The 13252-nt window shown below is 36.8% G+C and overlaps 1 long non-coding RNA gene across 5 annotated transcripts in view; it reads right to left on the bottom strand.

Moving 5' to 3' along the window:
• LOC106998488 (uncharacterized) overlaps positions 1 to 13252 on the bottom strand; it is a 397362-nt gene that overhangs the window by 203232 nt on the left and 180878 nt on the right. For all 5 annotated transcript variants that reach the window (XR_013417556.1, XR_013417553.1, XR_013417557.1 and 2 more), the window contains one exon: positions 9964 to 10007. This is a non-coding gene — a long non-coding RNA (uncharacterized LOC106998488). The remainder of the gene's footprint in view (positions 1 to 9963; positions 10008 to 13252) is intronic.

Genomic DNA, 13252 nt, shown 5'->3' with positions numbered 1-13252 from the left:
AAAAAGGTGATATTGTAGACATCCAGGGAATGGGTACTGTTCAAAAAGGAATGTCCCACAAATGTTGCCATAGCAAAACTGGAAGAGTCTAGAATGTTACCCAGAATGCTGTTGGCATTGTTGTGAACGAACAATGAAGGACAAGATTCTTGCCAAGAGAATTAATGTGCATACTGAGCACATTAAGCACTCTAGGAGACAAGATAGTTTCCTGAAACACGTGAAGGAAAATGATCAGATAGAGAAGGAAGCCAAAGAGAAGAGTAACTGAAGTGCCAGCGTGCTCCATCCAGAAAAGCACACTGTGCGAGAACCAATGGGAAGGAGCCTGGGGTGCTGGAACCTCTTCCTTATGTCATAATAGGTATAAAAAAAATAAAAGATCTCTGGACTGAAAAAAAAATCAAGAGAAGATTTACAATGTATGGAAATAATTGTAATTTATCATATTAATTTGGGCTACCAGTTGCATCATTTAGAGATTGTGCAAATTGAGTTCACAAATATCACAGCTTTGGAAGATAGAGAAGTGGTTTTGAACATAGAGATTCCAGGGAAAAAAAAGTAATAATAAGATTAAGGTTCAAATCTGCAGTTAAATTAGGAAAATAAATAATTTTTACACAATAATTTATTTTGTCCAAGTTCAAGGAAAGATAAATATTTTTAATGACATACACTACATTGCATTTTAGCATTATTTGTTTCTCTTTCTAAACATAGATTCTGTGGGCTTTTTGCCAGAATTACAAAATTTCTACATGTTTATTTCTACAAAGGATAAAAGAATAAAGTCACCCAGCAAGAGGTAACCACTGCATGACTTCATAACTGAAAGAAGGGCACTTAAACCCATAGGGCTTATGTCACCACAAACATCTTTTGATGGTTTCGCCTGGTATCACCTCTTTCTTGTTCCTTTTCAGGAACCCTGCTTTCTAGAGCTTGCCTTATGGAGTGGGGGGTTAGAATCAGGAACTGCCCTGACCACAGAGGATTGAGCAGCATCGACTGTGTGCTAACTGAAAGTTCAGAGGGAGGCAGTTTGGCCCTTCCTTGGACCTCTAGCTGAGAGAAGGGATGTACACCGAGTGGCACCAACACACCCAGGCAGATGCTCACATTATGAAACATAAATGCAGAGTGAACAGAGTGTTGCAAATCACTCAGCTTGGCTAGCTGCTGCCAAAGCAACTCAGTACTCCTCATGAAGCCTGCTCTGCATTCCAGAAAACAAAAAAAATTATAGAGGCCTGATAAGATAACCAGGTAATTAATGAAGCAATTTCCCCTTCCTGCTCACATGCCTGTATTTATTTTTTAATATAAATTATCATCATCTTAAGCAATAAGTACACTCTCTTCCTGTAACCTTTAAGAACTTAGCCAAATGGAGCAGAACAAACAGTTCGCGTCTTGGTGTCTATTTTGTTTCCGTTTTTAAGCTTACGCCCACACACACAGAATCTTGTAAATATATTCGGCCTTTTTGGTTTTTTGGTTGGTCTTTGTTTTGCTTTGGCTTTTTTTAATTTTATTTTTACAGGACTGGTTTTGTTCTTTTAGTTTTATAGTCTGCTTTTTCCTAGGTTATGTAAAATGGACACTTTTCAATGGTAGCAAATATTCAGTTCCTCCAGTGAATTTTTAAATAATTCCAGCAGCAGTATTACTTTTCCAACAACATTGTATGTGGATTTCCAGTGTCTAAAAACTAGACCTGTGCAGTCCCATCTCTTCCCTTGATACATAAACTTCTCAAGGAAGACAGCAGAATACAGGTCAAAAAATACTTCCCCTGCATCATTTCTCATGAACACATGGTAGTACAGGTCCCTGCTGTTCAATTAAAGATATTCTTGCATATTTTTTTAACCTTGCTAGGTAAATTATTCAAACAGCCAGAAGGGAAATAGTCTCAGAATTCTGTATTGGGCAAAATCATTAATGACTAGCTGGTAAGGGTCAGGAATGATGCAAAAACACTTGCTCTGCCAATCTGTTTCATTCTGGACTTTGTGTTAAACTAATTTTTACAATTTGAGATTCTGGACCTTGTCAGAGAACTCATATATGCCAAATTGTTATGTAATCATTGAAACTACAAGGCTTTTGAAGCACTAAAGAGATAAATAGAACAGTTTGAGGGGTTTTTGGCCCGATCAAGGCAATCCATCTTCTGAATTACTTCTACAGCCACGCAGAGCATGATTTCCTATTGAAATTGTTACTCAGAATATTATCTCCAAGTGGCAGCCTGGCCTTCATCCTGACCATGGTTTCATTTGAAAATAATGTGCATTATAAAAGACAATGGGTCCCCTACAGATCATTTTAGTTTAAGGGTCTAACTGATTATGACCAAGTTCCACTGGCACTCCAAATCATAAAGATAGTGCCATGTTCTATAGAGAGTTCCTTGATAGAATTTGTGTATATCTCAATAGGCTAAAACTTCAGAAGATTTCTGCCACACTAGATTGATAGAAGCTGATGGACAGGAACATGGAATCCTTGTGTTCTAATAGACAGTTAACTTGTGGTAGGTAGAATTTGCTGGACAGCTTTACAATGTGAACAAACAGGATGCCTGTCCTTTATGGGCAGAACCTCTACCATTTGTTCCCCAGAAAAAACAGGTGTGTGTGTGTGTGTGTGAATGTGTGTGCAGACACATGCTTTTAGCAATAAATGTCTTATTCCTTCATATCCTCTTTGCCCCTTTTATGAAAAAGAATTATGTTAGGCTTTAGTTGATATTTACTTCCATTTCTAATCAAAGTACATGTATTCAGCATTTTATATCTACATTAGACTGCAAAAGTAAAAAAAAAATGCAATCATCCATGTATATAGTTTTGAATACAACAGCAACAGAAGTATTCAGTGAACCATCAGTCAAACAAGAAAATTTTGACAGACCAGCAACACATGAGAAAGCGTAAGAAGGGTTAAGAAATCAAGGGAGAAAATTAGATGATAGAGATGAGAAAAGGAAAAAAGACATGAAAGCAGGTGAAAATGTGAAAAGCAAGGAAGAAATAAAAATGTTCTTTAGAAGCAAAACCTTGAGCAGAAGTTTAAAGCATGGACACTAGTGTCAATTATTTAAAAATTGTTTAACCTTTGTCCCAATTTCTTCTTCTAGGAAATGCATCCCACCTATATCATAAGACTATTCCCAGGGGCACATGAGGAAATGCCAGTACAGCCTTTTGCTCAGTAGTCAATGTGAAGTACATGCTTCGTATATGTTAGCTATATATATAAACATATATAACATTAAGTATAGTTAACATTAAGGTTACGTTAATTACCTCTCCACAAACATGGTTCAGATGTCCCAGCATTCTAGCAAAAGCATCTAAGTCTTTTTCCAAAGTTTTCACTCTTCCCTGATTCCTTTGCCTCTCTTTGCTACTGTTTAATATCCAAAAAGTCATTCACAAAACAAAACATCTCACTTTGCACAAGGACTCATATTAGGGAAACAATCCAGTCCTTCCTTAAAAATGGTTGTCATCTTTAAATTGAAATTTTTCTCTGTATTTCAACCTGATTTCTTTTTTGAGTGAGAGAGTTCTGAGGACAAAAGCTATATTGTCTTCTTTCCTGTCCTTCACAGTAACCAATTCAAAACTGTTCACAGAGCAGATAATCAATACCTATGATTTAATGAATAATGTGCCTACTAAAGACAGAACAAGAAGCAGAGGTTAATTTTAAAAGTCTATCAAATTTCAGACTCCTAATGAGAATTCCTTGAGTCTTCTGGGTTTCACCTTTTTCACTATAATTGAAATGCCAAGCACAAACTGAGCAGTCTGCTAACAATCTGAAAAGAAAATATATTACAATGATTGTACAGGGAAACTTGGAAGTGATTTTCTCCTGGGCTGGGGGTTTAAACAAACAGGAAGCCCTGTTTAGGATTTGTCTTCATCATCTTTCATCACAAGTCAGCCTGACTTCCTGATGAAGAAATGTGGAACCGCTTTCAGGTTCTCAACCAGATTGGACAGAAATGCCAACTTTAAATGCAACTTTAAATTCAGAAGCTATTTCTGAACACCCGCATTTCCATCAGACCACAGCTCTCTAAAAGTAAAATTTTGTCTCTTAATTTCTATAAGCAGTGGGCAAAAAATGGACCTTTTGTTCTAACTCCACAGTTAAAGGATCACATTTTTTTTCTACGACTGAGCATCCAGAGGGTATGAGGAGCAAACCATACAATCAAGAAGGATAAATTAATAATTATGGACTCCTTAAAGTGTTTTCTTCTCAGTATTAGCATATAGTTTCTGTAGATACTTGAAAAAATATTGCTTATGAAATGAGACTTTAAAGACTCTCTATTAAAATCTGATCGTGATTTCAGGATAGAAAGTACAAAATACGTCATCATTTGTCTCTAGTCTATATATCTAAAACATACTTTTCAAAACTAGCAATTTCTTGTTAAACTTCAAATTTCATAAAACTGTTTCATTTAAACTATCATTACTAAAACAACAAATATAGCAACTTTCAGGTTTAAGTAAAACTTGAGGATTTTTTTTATTCAAATAGATAGTTTTCTATAAAACTCTAGATAAATTGATGATTCTTCTACATACCTAAAGAAGATGATGCCAAAATTTGATCAAAAGATACAAACTGAAAATGACTAGTATTTTATCTAATATTAAGTAGAAAAATACAAAATCAGGGCTCTTGCTACTCTCAAAATTATGTTGAACTATACAATATTTTTAACAATATTCGCCACACTGTGCAATAGAACTAAATACATATGTGTGTGTGTGTATATATATATACACATATATATATTCCTCATGCCTCAGTGAGATTTTTGAACACTTTGATCATCATCTTCCCATCCTCTGTAATGTCACTTTGTACCTCATAAATTTATATAATTATAAATTGATAATGTATAATGAAAAATAAAAAATAAAAAGTATATTGACTTACCAATTCTCACCATAGACATTTATCTACTGGGGCTAGATAGATTTTTCACCTTTTGAATTTTCAAAACCTTTTCTCACTGTTATTTCCAAATATTACTTATTTCAAGTCTCCATTCTTATACTATTCTTGAAAATGTTGGATTAACATAAGAAAGGAAGAGCTTTTATAATACAGATAAGGAAACTAAGAGCAGATTCATCAAATATGATTTTTATCAGACTAATAACAATACACGTCTGCAATTTAAACAAATCTTGACTGAGTTAAATTCTAGAAGGCATTGTTTAATGTCAAAGCCCAGAGGAAGACACTCTAGGCAACTACCACATCACAAACATTCCAGATGTTTCTTGAACACACAGTTCCCTCCCCACTATCAGCCTATGACGACCACCATTCAGCCTTTTGTACTATTATTCTAAATTGCATGTTGAATATTTATTTTTAAAAAGCAAAAGAAACAAAAGAGAAAGAGGAAAATAAACCTGAACAAAAACATATACTTTGTTTTCTGTCCAAGAAAATAAAATGTGCATTTGTTGAGAAACATATGAACGAATTTCCTTAGAATGATGTAACCCCTCCTAAAAAAAAATCACAGAAGTCATCACCATGGGTGGTAGGATGCTGAGTTTCCCACAGGAAGCAGCACAGGTAATTGCTTGTTTGTTTTTGTACTGAGAGGCATTCTATTATGTGCCTACAGGTTTCTTCTATGAGAAAATCTGCTGATGGGCCATTTTGTTTCAGGCATTTTGTAGGCATTTGTCTCATGTGTTTAGAAAGTCCATTATCTTAATATGTGTTCTGTAGAAAAAATGAGTAAATGGGAAATACATGTGGTTGGCAAAAAAGCTATACTATGACATAAGAAAAAAAAAACTACAATAAAGTAAACATATGAATTCCACCTTTTAAAATAGAGTCCCTTCTGGAATAAGACTGCAAATTGGAGAATAGCTAAATTATCTGTCCAGTTAAGTTGTCTGAAAGAAATTTAAAGTCAGGCCACTATCGGGCAAGCCCCATTAAAGGAAGCAAGAATTCCTTCGTCACTGCCTTCATCCCCCGGATCCCAGTGAGGTCAATTTAAGAGTTCTACAAATAACCCTGGCTGGTATACACCGAACCACATAGCATGCTAGATGGTGGGGATACAGAAATGAATAATATGTGGTCCCTGCTGTCACGGAATTTATTCCATCAGAAAGAAACAGACCCATAAACAGATCATTCCAAAGTAACAGGGTCTATAATGACAGAGCTATTCCCAGAGTGCAGTTGAATCCAAAGGAAAGGAGGGTACTTGGCTCAGTAGTAAGAAGGGAAAAGCCTCATGGAAGGCTTCCCAGAGGAGACAAGCTCTGTCCTGAGCTTGGAAGAATGGATTGGAGACTTGGAGTCTGCAAGGTAAAAATGGGCAGACAAACATTACACAAGAAGCACAGACACATAAATTCAAAGCAAGATGTGATGTGCTAGGCACTGAAAGACAGTATCACCAGGGTACAAATTTTAAAGTGGGAAGACGAGGTTGCAAGAGCGCAGATCTTAGGGAATATGTGTACCATGTTCAGGAGCTTGGATGTTATCCAGTGGGTATTAGGAAGCACCTGGAAAACAGAACTCCTCCAATTCCCCTCAGAGAGTTTATCTGAGGGGAAAAAAAATAGGAAGAAGGAAGGCTGGACAAAGGAGCAGAGACATAAACAACTACAGCGATAACAATAATCATAGAAAGCTTACTATGTGCTACTATGGGCAGCTAAGGGCCTTCAGTGCATCTCATTTAATTCTCAACAACCTAACTGTTATTTTCCCCATGTTACAAGTGAGAAAACTTAAACTTAGAGGGTTTGAGCAGTAGAGATGCTAAACTGAGGCCACGCAGGTAGTAAATGGCAGGACTGGAACTGGAATCCAGGCCGTCAGAATCCAAATCCCCTAAGTGGGAAGAGATTGCCCTAGTAAAGAGAATAACTCCAGGTTTTAACAATGCATTTAGTGAGGCAATATGAGCAAAAATCAAACAAACAAAACCCCAACAAAAACAAAAACAGACTTCCTTGAACAGAAATGTCATGAAAAAAGAAGAGACTAGGCTGGGGGTGGTGGCTCACTCCTGTAATCCCAGCACTTTGGGAGGCCGAGGCAGGCGGATCACTTGAGGTCAGGAGTTCAAGACCAGCCTGGCCAACATGGTGAAACCCCATCTCTACTAAAAATACAAAAAGTAGTTGGGCATGGTGGCAGGTACCTGTAATCCCAGCTACTTGGGACACTGAGACAGGAGAATTGCTTGAACCTGGGAGGCGGAGGTTGCCGTAAACTGAGATTGCGCCACTGCACTCCAGCCTGGATGACAGAATGAGACTCTGTCCCAAAACAAACAAACAAAAAAACACCACCAACAACAACAAAAAAACTAGTTTAATTATCTTAAGAATGTCTGTGATAAAAAAAATTAACATCTGTACTCTTTTTCCAGCATGCTCCAAGTATAGACCATTATGAGGCAAAGTAATTTGTTACTACTAACGAAGAATCTTGGATTATAAATGAAAATTCTGTAGGGAAAAAACAATGTCACACATCTAGAAAGAAACTGTGGACAATATGCCTTACTTGATATGCATACACATATTCTCCTAAGGAAAAAAAAATTGCCATGCATGCAAGGCCTGGCTACAAAAGAAAGGGATTTGCCTAAAGTTCTAACAGTGGAAGTGAAAAAAATCACTTTAGAAAATGTCTCTTGTCAGCAAAATGCATTTCTAATTAGCTGTATCTTTCAATTGGCTAAATAAAGAGAGCAACTAATTACTCTCACCGGTAGTTTCTTCATTCAATGTTTTTTAGTCATAACTAATAACCTCGAGAGCTTCATGATTCTCAACGTTTCTTCATATTCGGGCAGTTAATCTGACTATTGGGTTTGATGGCTCTGTAGAAAGACACTGTCCTGAAAATTGTCATATTCCATAAACTACAGGTTAGTTCAAACATATAATAATGCCAGCTTCAAGAAGACAATCCATAAAGTCATCATTTTATACCTCTAATTTCTATATTAATCTTTTTAAAAACAGTGCCTTTATCATCATTATTAATACTTACTGGTGGCTGATGACATCTTTAAATGATTAATGCAGACTTACATTCCAAACATCCTAAAATTCATTGATTCAGCAAATTCGTATCAAATGTCTAACAGGTCAATGAACTACAGAGGATGTTTTAGTGATAAGTAAGACAGGGAGTTGGAAACCAAGGGCCTTACAATTTAGTCAGCATCTCATTTTATCTACTAACTCCCATAATCAAGCATAAATACTTAAATAAACTCACAGGCTAATCTTCCACAATACCTCTAGCAAAGTTTATCTGCTAAGGGGCGATCTTTGTTCTATTTTCTGCATATCTTAACCATATTAAGAAACCCAGCCCATTTAGTAAGATTTCTATTTCTATGTCAATGGTGAATATGTTGCCTGAAATTTGTACTTTTTCTTTCTAAATGCAGCAAAGTTCTAAATGTTCTTGTGGAGGAAGAAAGCCAACTACAGAAATTATTTACTTTTTTAAAATTTTAAATGTGACATCTTCAAGTCATACTTTCCACGATAAAACATTTCCACTTGCTGACGTGCTCCTCTCTAGCTGAAATGACACAATCATTTCAACCCACTGAATTTAAAACTGAAATGCCTCTTTCTTCTTTCAGAAAGAAAGAGCCACCCTATGATTAAAACTTCCCACAGTTGCTTTTAAAGTGCTTAACGTTTACAAAAAAAAATAAAGTTTTCCTCTATTTTTATCAGAAATTACCCTCCCTACACAAACACTGTGGCTGGCTCTGAGTGGCTTTGCGACAGTAGCCTTGCCCTCCCTCCATTCCCCGACTCTTTCCAGGAGTGCAAGTAGACAGTTAGCTCCCTTTGAGGATTTTCTATCTTGTTCCATGGCCTCCCTCCAAACACTGGTTCCTTTCCCCTTTCCAGCGGCAGCTTCCCTCACATTGCTGAACAGCACAAAATGTCCTCTCAATCCGGTACTAGTTGCTATAGGAAATTGAGGTTTTAGATGATATAGCAATTAAACCAAACAACCTACTTAAACCTTTTCAAGCAAGAATATCTATGAATTACTCCTGAGATCATTATGTTTCCCTCTGCACTGCCTTAATTAGGTCATTGTCATTATTAAATTATTTATTCACCAAACACTTTCTAAATGTCTCTATTATGCAAATCACTTTATTAGGCCCTGCAGCAGAGAACTTTATGAAATTGATACCTGCCTGCCCTCTGGTAACTCAGTCTAGAGGAGGCCCATGCCAGCCTACATAGCTCTATCACAGGAAAATGCTACTGAAGTGCTAGAATAGAGTGGGGAAAAGGCAGAGGGAATGGGAATGTCAGGAAGAGAGTAGCGCTCGCAAGATTCTTGGGGGAGCTGTTGACCTTGGCAAGAAAAGATTTTATTGATGTTTTGAGATTCAGCTAAATGAAAGCATCAAAAAGCACAAAAATTACTGAAATAAAGTAAAGAGGGACCCCAATTCCAAACAATTAAAACACAAGTAGGTATTCTTTTTTGGAATAAGGATCTGCCTAACAAAATCTCAATGTTTATAGCTTGGGGGAAATCCCTGAGAAATAAAACAAAGATTCATAAGAATCGAGTTTTAAACCTTACTCATCTTAAGGCATCAACTGTCTCCAGGGACCTGGGTGAGACTGGAACTCCTCTTTAGCTTATTTCCATTCCAATCTCAAGAATCTCCACTAATCCTGGCCACTCTCCCTCACACAAAACTCCTTTGGTCTGCATGGTTCAGGTTTAATGAAGCCACAATGATGCCTTCGCCATATTAGTATATGGCTTTTCCACATTCAATGTTCATTTAACAAACATTTGCTGAGTACCTATTACCTGCAAGACTCTTAGCTAAGGAAACAAAGATGAATAAAACATAGTTATTACCTTTAAGGAGCTCACAGCAGGAGATCATGCATATAAACAGCTACCTGAAACAAAATATGAGAAACACTGAAAGATTTGTAAGTATGGAGTTGCAGACAAACAAGAGAGGGGCAAGTAAATTGATAAAGGGAAGGAAAGGAACATTCTAGGAAGACTTCATAGCAAGGAGACCTTGAGGAGCATGCAGAAGTATGCTCACTCTTTGCCTACAGGATGGTAACCAACTATCTGGGAATGAAAGCAAGAATCAGAGTTTAAAGTAGAAGATTAAAAGGGTGAAGTATGCTCTGTTAAGGGGTCTGCACCTGTCCTATAGGCATTAGGAAGAACTTGAAGCTACTTAGAACTTTTTTCTTAATCCATCACCTCAATCATTTATTTTTTCTTTTTGTTACAAACAATCCAATTGTTATTTTTAAGGTACAGTAAGTTACTGTTGACAGTAGTAACCCAGTTGTGTTATTAAATACTAGATCTTACTCATTCTAACTATATTTTTGTATGTATTAACCATCACCACTTCCCCCTTATCTATGACCCTTCCCAACCATTGATAACTATCATTCTACTCTCTATCTCCAAGAATTCAATTGTTTTAGGTTTTATCTCCCACAGATAAATGAAAATATGTGAAGTTTGTCTTTCTGTGCCTGGTGTATTTCACATACCATAATGACCTCTAATTGCTGCACATGACAGGATCTCATTCTTTTTTATGGCTAAATAGTACTCCATTGTGTATATTCCACGTTTTCTTTATCTATTCATCTGCTGATGGACAATGAGGTTGCATCTAAATCTTGTTTACTGTGAATAGTGCTGCAATAAACATGGGCATGCAAATACCTCTTTGATATACTGATTTCCTTTCTTTGGGATTGTGGGATCATACGGTAGTTCTATTTTTAATTTTTCAAGGAAACTCCAAACTGTTCTCCATAGTGGTTGTACTAATTTACATTCCCATCAAGAGTGAAAGAGGGTTCTCTTTTCTCCACATCCTTGCCAACATTTGTGTTTGCCTGTCTTTTGCATTACTAATGACTGTTAAACAGAATATATATATATTTATGTTTGACATATATGATATATATGCTATATATGTAAAGAGCTACTGTTACACTAATGTTATAATTAATGTTCTGATAATATAATCGGCACTGTATTATGGGCCAAGCATGGTGGCTCATGCCTGTAATCCCAGCACTTTGGGAGGCCAAGGCGGGTAGATCGCTTGAGGCCAGGAGGTCAAGACCAACCTGGGCAACATGGCAAAACACCATCTCTACAAAAAATACAAAAAAATTAGCCAGGTGTGGTGGCATGCACCTGTAGTCCCAGTTACTTGGGAGGCTGAGGTGGAGGATCACCTGAGCCCAGGACAAGGGGGCTACACTGAGCCATGATCATACCATTGCACTCCAGCCTGGGTGACAGGACAAGACTCTGTCTCAATAAATTAAATAAATAAATAAATAATTACATATGTACGTAATGAGAGAAATAAAGCTAAAAGCAGGAAAATGAACGAGGAGACTAATAGTTCAGGTAAGAGGTGAAGAAGATTTGAGCTTAGTGAAAATTGGGATTGAGAGAAAGACACAGAGAACTACTTCAAATGTATAATTGATAAGTTTTTGTTTCTGGTTTGGTTTGGGTCAGGATCTTGCTCTACTACTTAGGCTGGAGTTCAGTGGCACAATTATGGCTCACTGTAACCTCAACCTCATGGACTCAAGGGGTACTCCCACTTCAGCCTCCTAAGTATCTGGGACAACAGACACATGCCACCACACCCAGCTAATGTTTTTTAATTTTTTTGGTAGAGACAGGATCTTATATGTTGCCCAGGCTGGTCTTGAACACCTGGCTTCAAGCAATCCTCCTGACTTGGCCTCCCAAAGCTGGGATTACAGGCTTGAGCCAAATGCCCAGCCTTAATTGATAAGTTTGGTTACCAGTTACATATGTGCAGCTGAGGGACTGAGAAAAATTTAGGAGGGCCTCTAGGTTTCTCGCTTGGAGAAGGGGCTGCAGAATTTCCATTAAGGTATATTGAGACTCGATTTATGTCCGAGCATGTCATTAATCTTAGAGAATGTCCTGCATGCAGATGAGAAGAATGCATATTCTGTGGTTGTTGGTTGGAGTACTCTGTAGATGTCTATTTGGCCCAATCAGCAGAGTTTACAATTTGAGTTCATAATTTCTTCTTTGGTTTTCCGCCTTGATAATCTGTCTACTGCTGTCAGTGGGGTGTTGACATCTCCTCTATTACTCTGTGGATGTCAAAGTCTTTTCTTAGGTCTAGGAGTAATTGCTTTACCAATGTACTTCTGCTAGGTAAAACACTAGGTTGTTTTATGTCTTCTTCATAAAGGCATTTAGCAGGATAAACTTTCCTCTTAATGTTACTTTTGCTGCATCCCAGAGGTTTTGGTATATTGTGTATCTATTTTCATTTGTTTCAATAATTTTTCTGCACACAGAACCTCCTCTAAGATTGACCACATGCTTGGACATAAATCAAATCTCATAACAATTCTGCACCCCCTTCAGCAATAATTTGCTTTACCAATTGCTTTACCAATGTTGGACATGTATATATTTAGAATAGTTAACTCTTCTTGTATAATTGAACCCCTTATCATTATGTAATGCCCTACTGTGTCCTTTTTTTACTGTTGCAGGTTTTAAAAGTTTGCCATTTGCATGATAGATCTTTCTCCATCCCTTTACTTTGAGCCTTTGGGCATCATTAAATGTAAGATGAATCTCTTGAGGACAGTAGAAGGATGAGTCTTTTTTTTTGTTGCTCAATTTGCCACTCTATGTCTTTTAAGTGGAGCATTTACACTGCTCAATAAATTCAAAAATATCAAATTTATACCAAGTAGCTTCTCAGGCCACAGTGGAATAAAAATAGAAATCAATACTAAGAGGAACTCTCAAAACCACATAAATACATGGAAATTAAACAACTTGCCCCTAAATGACTTTTGTGTAAAAAACAAAATTAAGGCAGAAATCAAAAAACTTTTTGAAACAAATGAAAATAGAGACACAGCACACCAAAATCTCTGGGATGTGGGAAAATCTGTATTAAGAGGAAAGTTTATACTGCTAAATGCCTTCATAAAGAAGACATAAAACAACCTAACCATGAACCTAACAGAAGTAGAAGAACAAGAACAAACTAAATCTAAAGCTAGAAGAAGAAAAATATATAAAATCACAGCACAGTTAAAAGAAATTGAGATCCCCCAAAAAACATACAAAGGATCAATGA

This window comes from Macaca mulatta, chromosome 5 (genome assembly GCF_049350105.2).
Source record: "Macaca mulatta isolate MMU2019108-1 chromosome 5, T2T-MMU8v2.0, whole genome shotgun sequence".
NCBI classification, from domain to species: domain Eukaryota; kingdom Metazoa; phylum Chordata; class Mammalia; order Primates; family Cercopithecidae; genus Macaca; species Macaca mulatta.
The sequence above is the reverse complement of the archived record's forward strand: the minus strand, read 5'-3'. Positions and strand labels throughout refer to the sequence as shown.